General features: G+C 48.3%; 1 non-coding gene across 1 annotated transcript; it reads right to left on the bottom strand.

Moving 5' to 3' along the window:
• Positions 1-6620: 6620 nt before the first annotated feature.
• Positions 6621-6692, bottom strand: TRNAG-UCC (transfer RNA glycine (anticodon UCC)). Its single transcript has one exon. It is a non-coding gene; the product is annotated as a tRNA-Gly (tRNA).
• Between the last annotated feature and the right edge of the window lie 248 nt (positions 6693-6940).

Below are 6940 nucleotides of genomic sequence, written 5' to 3'. Positions count from 1 at the left end.
TATCCATCAGTCTCCACCCGGCTTTCCCTATATCTATCACTCTCCACCCAGCTTTCCCTCTTCTCCTTGCTCTTCACCCAGCTTTCCCCATGTCCATCACTCTCCACCCAGCTTTCCCTATATTCATTGCTCTCCACCCATCTTTCCCCATAACCAACACTCTCCACCCAGCTTTCTCTATACTCCTTGCTCTCCACCCAGCTTTCCCCATGTCCATCTCTCTCCACCCAGATTTCCCTATACTCCTTGCTCTCCACCCAGCTTTCCCCATGTTCATCTCTCTCCACCCAGATTTCCCTATACTCCTTGCTCTCCACCTAGCTTTCCCCATATCCAACACACTCCACCCAGCTTTCCCTATACTCCTTGCTCTCCAGTCACCTTTCCCCATATCAATCATCCTCCACCCAGCTTTCCCCATATCCATTACTCTCCACCCTGCTTTCCCCATATCCATCACTCTCCACCCAGCTTTCCCCATGTCCATCACACTCCACTCAGCCTTCCCCATGTCCATCACTCTCCACTCAGCTTTCCCCATGTCCATCACTCTCCACTCAGCTTTCCCCATATCCATCATACTCCACCCAACTTTCCCCACATTCATCACACTCCACCCAGGTTTCCCCATATCCATCACTCTCCACCTGGCTTTCCGCATATCCATCACTCTCCTCCCAGCTTTCCCCATATCCATGACTCTCCACTCAGCTTTCCCCACATACATCACTCTCCACTTAGTTTTCCCCATATCCATCACTCTCCACCCAGCTTTCCCCATATCCATCACTCTCCACCCAGCTTTCCCGACATTCATCACTCTCCACCCAGCTTTCCCCATATCCATCACTATCTACCCAGCTTTTCCCACATTCATCACACTCCACCCAGCTTTCCCAATATCCATCACTCTCCACGCAGCTTTCCCCATTTCCATCACTCTCCACTCAGCTTTCCCCATATCCTTCACTCTCCACCCAGCTTTCTCCATTATCCATCACTCTCCACCTAGCTTTCCCCATATCCATCACTCTCCACTAAGCTTTCCCCATATCCATCACTCTCCACCCAACTTTCCCCAAATCCATCACTCTCCACCCAGCTTTCCCCATATCCATCACTCTCCACCCAACTTTCCCCAAATCCATCACTCTCCACCAAGCTTTCCCCATATCCATCACTCTCCACCCAGCTTTCCCCATATCCATCACTCTCCACCCAGCTTTCCCCACATTCATCACTCTCCACCCAGCTTTCCCCATATCCATCACTCTCCACCCAGCTTTCCCCACATTCATCACACTCCACCCAACTTTCCCCATATCCATCACTCTCCACCCAGCTTTCCCCATATCCATCACTCTCCACTCAGCTTTCCCCATATCCTTCACTCTCCACCCAGCTTTTCCCATTATCCTTCACTCTCCACCCAGCTTTCCCCATATCCATCACTCTCCACCCAGATTTCCTCACATTCATCACTCTCCACCCAGCTTTCCCCATATCCATCACTCTCCACCCAGCTTTCCCCACATTCATCACTCTCCACCTAGCTTTCGCGATATCAATCACTCTCCACCCAGCTTTTCCCACATTCATCACACTCCACCCAGCTTTCCCCATATCCATCACTCTCCACCCAGCTTTCCCCATATCCATCACTCTCCACTCAGCTTTCCCCTTATCCTTCACTCTCCACCCAGCTTTCCCCATTATCCATCAGTCTCTACCCAGCTTTCCCCATATCCATCACTCTCCACTAAGCTTTCCCCATATCCATCACTCTCCAACCAGCTTCCCCATATCCAGCACTCTCCCCCCAGCTTTCCCCATATCCATCACTCTCCACCCAGCTTTCTCCATATCCATCACTCTCCACCCAACTTTCCCCATATCCATCACTCTTCACCCAGCTTTCCCCATATCCATCACTCTCCACCCAGATTTCCCCACATTCATCACACTCCACCCAGCTTTCCCCATATCCATCACTCTCCACCCAGATTTCCTCACATTCATCACTCTCCACCCAGCTTTCCCCATATCCATCACTCTCCACCCAGCTTTCCCCACATTCATCACTCTCCACCCAGCTTTCCCCATATCCATCACTCTCCACCCAGCATTCCCCACATTCATCACACTCCACCCAACTTTCCCCATATCCATCACTCTCCTCCCAGCTTTCCCCATATCCATCACACTCCACTCAGCTTTCCCCATATCCTTCACTCTCCACCCAGCTTTTCCTATTATCCATCACTCTCCACCCAGCTTTCCCCATATCCATCACTCTCCACCCAGATTTCCTCACATTCATCACTCTCCACCCAGCTTTCCCCATATCCATCACTCTCCACCCAGCTTTCCCCACATTCATCACTCTCCACCTAGCTTTCCCGATATCCATCACTCTCCACCCAGCTTTCCCCACATTCATCACACTCCACCCAGCTTTCCCCATATCCATCACTCTCCACCCAGCTTTCCCCATATCCATCAATCTCCACTCAGCTTTCCCCTTATCCTTCACTCTCCACCCAGCTTTCCCCATTATCCATCACTCTCCACCTGGCTTTCCGCATATCCATCACTCTCCTCCCAGCTTTCCCCATATTCATCACTCTCCACCCAGCTTTCCCCATATCCATCACTCTCCACCCAGCTTTCCTCACATTCATCACTCTCCACCCAGCTTTCCCCATTATCCATCACTCTCCTCCCAGCTTTCCCCATATCCATCACTCTCCACCCAGCTTTCCCCATATCCATCACTCTCCACCCAGCTTTCCCCATATCCATCACTCTCCACCCAGCTTTCCCAGCTTGCCTGTGAGATCAGAGACCAGTGCTGGCTCTGATCACTGCTGATTAAAGGCCATTGCCAAAAATCATTTCTATTTCCCCCGGTTTCTGCCAGCTCCATTCCTGAGATATTGTCTCCTCTTCCCTGTAAACCAATGGGTGTGGTCCTATGTAGTGATGAGCGAGCATGCTCACCGAGGATTTCCGGGTTGCTTGGCGGTCGCGTGACCTGTCACATGACTAAATGACGTCACTGCAGATCCTCACACCACCGCGACCCATACAACAGACCAGACGGAGCGGAGAAGACACCGGGGGCCATCAGAAGGTGAGTATAATCTTAATTTTTTATTTTTACCATTCTTATTCTTTTTTTTTAACTATTACTTGGTCACACTGTATTTGCTGTTTGCATGGATTTATATAGTGTGAACAAATTGTCAAGCACTTTCCAGGTGATGCTAAAATCACTTGTCAACCCGCATGCGGAAATGCAAGTGAAGAACGCTTGACAAACGCTTCTACCTGACAGGAAAATCTGCATGCCTTTTTCCTGCCAGGGAGAAGCGGAAAAAATATGTAGCCCTTGTTGTGGAACTATTAAAAAAATTCCCATCTGAAAACCCTGGCGGCAGAGGTCACAGTTCATTGGACAACCAAGGAGTACAGGCGAGAGAGACACAAATGCTATCCAGCAGAGGCAGGGGAACACTGTCAAAGTTCTAGGACCTGCTACTTTACAATGGGAACATTTTTTTTACTGAGACTCTCCTCTATGTCTCTTCAAAGGGGTATTGGGTTGCGTCCGAATTTTTGGCAGCCCTTGCAGTCACTGCATAAGCAATAACAGTATAGGAGACCCACTTGTTAATAATGGGAACAACAAAGCATAGCCAGCTGATGGCTCTCTAACAATAGCGAGGGCCGACTGCTGGTCTTTTAAGAATAGTAAGGGCCGCCTGATGGCCCTATAAAAATAGGCTTTATGACTTTCAGAGTTCCTATATCATAAATGAAACAGGATGTGTCTGATGCTGTGTCACACACCACATTGCCAGATAAGGTTGTAAAATGTTAAAATGACATTTCCCGATGAATGCATTTGTCTTAAAAAAAATAACATAATACTGTTTTTTTTTTTTTCATCTTTCTTTAGTTTAAAAAACAGCGTCCCCAATTTAACCTCAATGCAATCACATTGTTCAGCTCCTGCACCTCCTCCTCCATCTCCGATATGAACACATCAGTCACAAGCTGACAGCACTGCAGCACTGCCTTGGCCAAGCGGTAACAGGCTCTGCTGAAGATAACATGCTTAATGCTTAGGCGACAAACCGCCCAGTGCTGCAGAGTTGTTAAAAGCTGTAACACAGCAGCCTAATCGGCGGCTCTCACCACTGAACATACAGCCAGGTATGGTCGTGTGTGACAATGGGCGGAACCTGGTGACTGAGAAATGACAGCCGGAGTAGATACGGTTTCCCTCTATGCCAGTCCTTTCACCGAACTAAAGAATATGGCTGTGGGGAAATACAACTCCCACTGAGAAGCTGTTTCAGATTGTGCCCACCAGAGGATTTGATTCTGAGGGCTCACCTTTCTCCCCCCGCTCAAGAGCCCCATAGCAGCTGCAAAGTTAGCACTATCATGAACTCTCCTGAGGTAGAAGCCAAGGCACACCAGAGGATTCTCTGGTGGGACCGTCCAACCCTGCCAAGAAGCAGTCCTGGCTAAGAAAAGTGTGTGGGCAGGTTCCCGGACATTCTATGGCTGCTTTTTTAATGTGGATCGGACGTGCTTATGCATGCTATTTCTTAAACCGCATTACAGATCAGGCCATTGTCCAACTCTGTATTCAAGAAAGATGTGTTTGTGTCAAAGCACCACCGACAAGTGCGAGTTGATGTTGGACGGGCTGCCATTGCTTCTGCAACAAGCTGCATTAGAGGACTTCCTGGGAGAAATGACATGCAGGGTAGATAGGGTTTCCCTCTATGCCAGCCCTTTCACCGAGCTAAATACAACTCAGCAAAAAAAGTTGTGGACTGGCTCCGTACGGTCCCTGGCCACATTCACCTGTCCACGTGTTTGTGGTTAGGCGGTCCTTCCCAGTAAGTGCACTGGGGAGGGCACGGGTAATGTTGTTGACCCGTGCTTGTGGAAGGCGGAGACAATACCGGGGGAAATAGTGGCGGCTGGGGACTGAGTATGGATACCCGGCCGCCACCGCCATAAGATTGTGGACAGCTTCCGTCTCCACGAGCCTAAAAGGCCACATTTCAAGTGCAAGCAGCTGTCAAAAATTTGGCAGTATAGTATTGCAGCCTGTGGGTGGGTGGGTGGCTGGCTGCATACTTGCGCTTACATTCAAAGGAATGGAGTAGGGACAACTGAACGCTGCAGTGGGACAAGGACATGGACCGTGATTGTTGCAAGTCTACAACGACAGGTGCATGGCGGGAGGCATCTTCGCATGCGCCAAGGATCACTTATGATGGGGGCACACTTTTAGGCAGTGACCTGAGAGTCAGAGATGCTTCCAGAGGTCTTCCCCATGCTGTTCCCATGTCTTTTCAGCACTGTGTATGTGTCTGATGATGTGTCACACACCACATGGCCAGATAAGGTTGTAAAATGTTAAAATTACATTTCCCGGTGAATGCATTTGTCTTGGTTGAAAGCAATGCAAAAGTGCAAAAAGGCATCAAAAACGCTACGTGTGAACATAGCCCAAGGTGTGGAGAAGTATTTGTTTTTTGTTATTTATTTTGCCTTATATACAAGTCATTACCCTGGAAAGGATGTTCCTTAACATATTTCCCAGGAAAATCCATTTTGGGTTCGTTTTTGTATGTTTTATTGTGAGTCCGTAAAAGTGGTGTAATACCTCTGACAACGTTGCTGACAGCAGTGATCCGGGAGTCAGAAATGCTTCCAGGGGTCTTCCCCATGCTGTTCCCTTGTCATTTGAGCACTGTTCCCATCGATTTGGGCAATTTTTAGGCCCTCTGCAGACCGCCGGGGGGAGCCGCCTGAAAAATGCTCGAGTTTCCCATAGACTTACATTGGGCTCATTGCTCGGGTTGAGCACCCGAGTATTCCAATGTGCTCGACCCGAACAACGAGCACCCGAGCATTTTAGTGCTCGCTCAACACTAGTCCTAAGCTGACACTCCCTATTGACCAACAAGGCTAGATTTCTTTACAGGGAATAGGAGGCCATATCTCAGTAACGGAGTGGCGCAGGAGCAAAAGAAAAACATCTTCGGATTCAGGAGAAGAGCGGCGTTTCCAACAGGTGAATACATAAATGACACGCTTATGGACAATGGAGAATGGAAGGCCTCGTTAACCATTTTCTGCTTATCTGGAGAAACAAGTTCATTTTGTTCCCTTTCTCCAGTACATTATATGATACAATGAATGATGTCACCTAAAATCACAACTTGTCCTGCAAAAAATGAGCCTCCTACGTCTGTGTTGATGGAAAAAAATAGAAAGTCATGAAAAAGCGGGTTGAATAAAAAGAATGTGCTAAAGAAAATATTGCCCCCCATCACAATGGGTTAATTGCAGAAAAAGGGGACGATTTATTTTTGTTTTTTTAATTTCGGTAAAATGTTTTCGTCTTTCACATAAGGGGTTAAACAATGAGAATCAGAGAAAAGAAATCCTCATCCCTTACATTTATGTATCTGCTGTGGTGCCGTCCCCACCCTGCCCTATGCAATGGGACATTTCCATACAGTGAAGGAAGGGGTGAATAACGATTTGTCAGTATGGCAAACTCATTTCAGGTTTAGTTGTAAAAGAGCTGCGTTGGCCGGGAATCGAACCCGGGTCAACTGCTTGGAAGGCAGCTATGCTCACCACTATACCACCAACGCTTGTGTGGAGAGGGAGGAATCGACTCGCTCTATTCTGTATAGAAGATCCTCCCCGCAGGTCTGTCCTCTCTACTACTCTCCTGGTTGTGTTTGCTTTTCCTCCTCCCCATGCTAGCTATCTCTTACCTGATCCTAATTTCTCCTTCTTGTGGTGTTCACTCATGTGCTCCTGCTCTCTGCTCCCTGTATCTGCTCTCTTATACCTGCTCCTGCTTTCTCCTCCCTATATATAGTTACATAGTTACATA

Source organism: Phyllobates terribilis, unplaced genomic scaffold (genome assembly GCF_046119375.1).
Source record: "Phyllobates terribilis strain yellow unplaced genomic scaffold, ASM4611937v1 Scaffold_3__8_contigs__length_932513732, whole genome shotgun sequence".
NCBI classification, from domain to species: domain Eukaryota; kingdom Metazoa; phylum Chordata; class Amphibia; order Anura; family Dendrobatidae; genus Phyllobates; species Phyllobates terribilis.
Note: the sequence above shows the minus strand (reverse complement) of the source record. Positions and strands in the feature narration are given on the sequence as shown.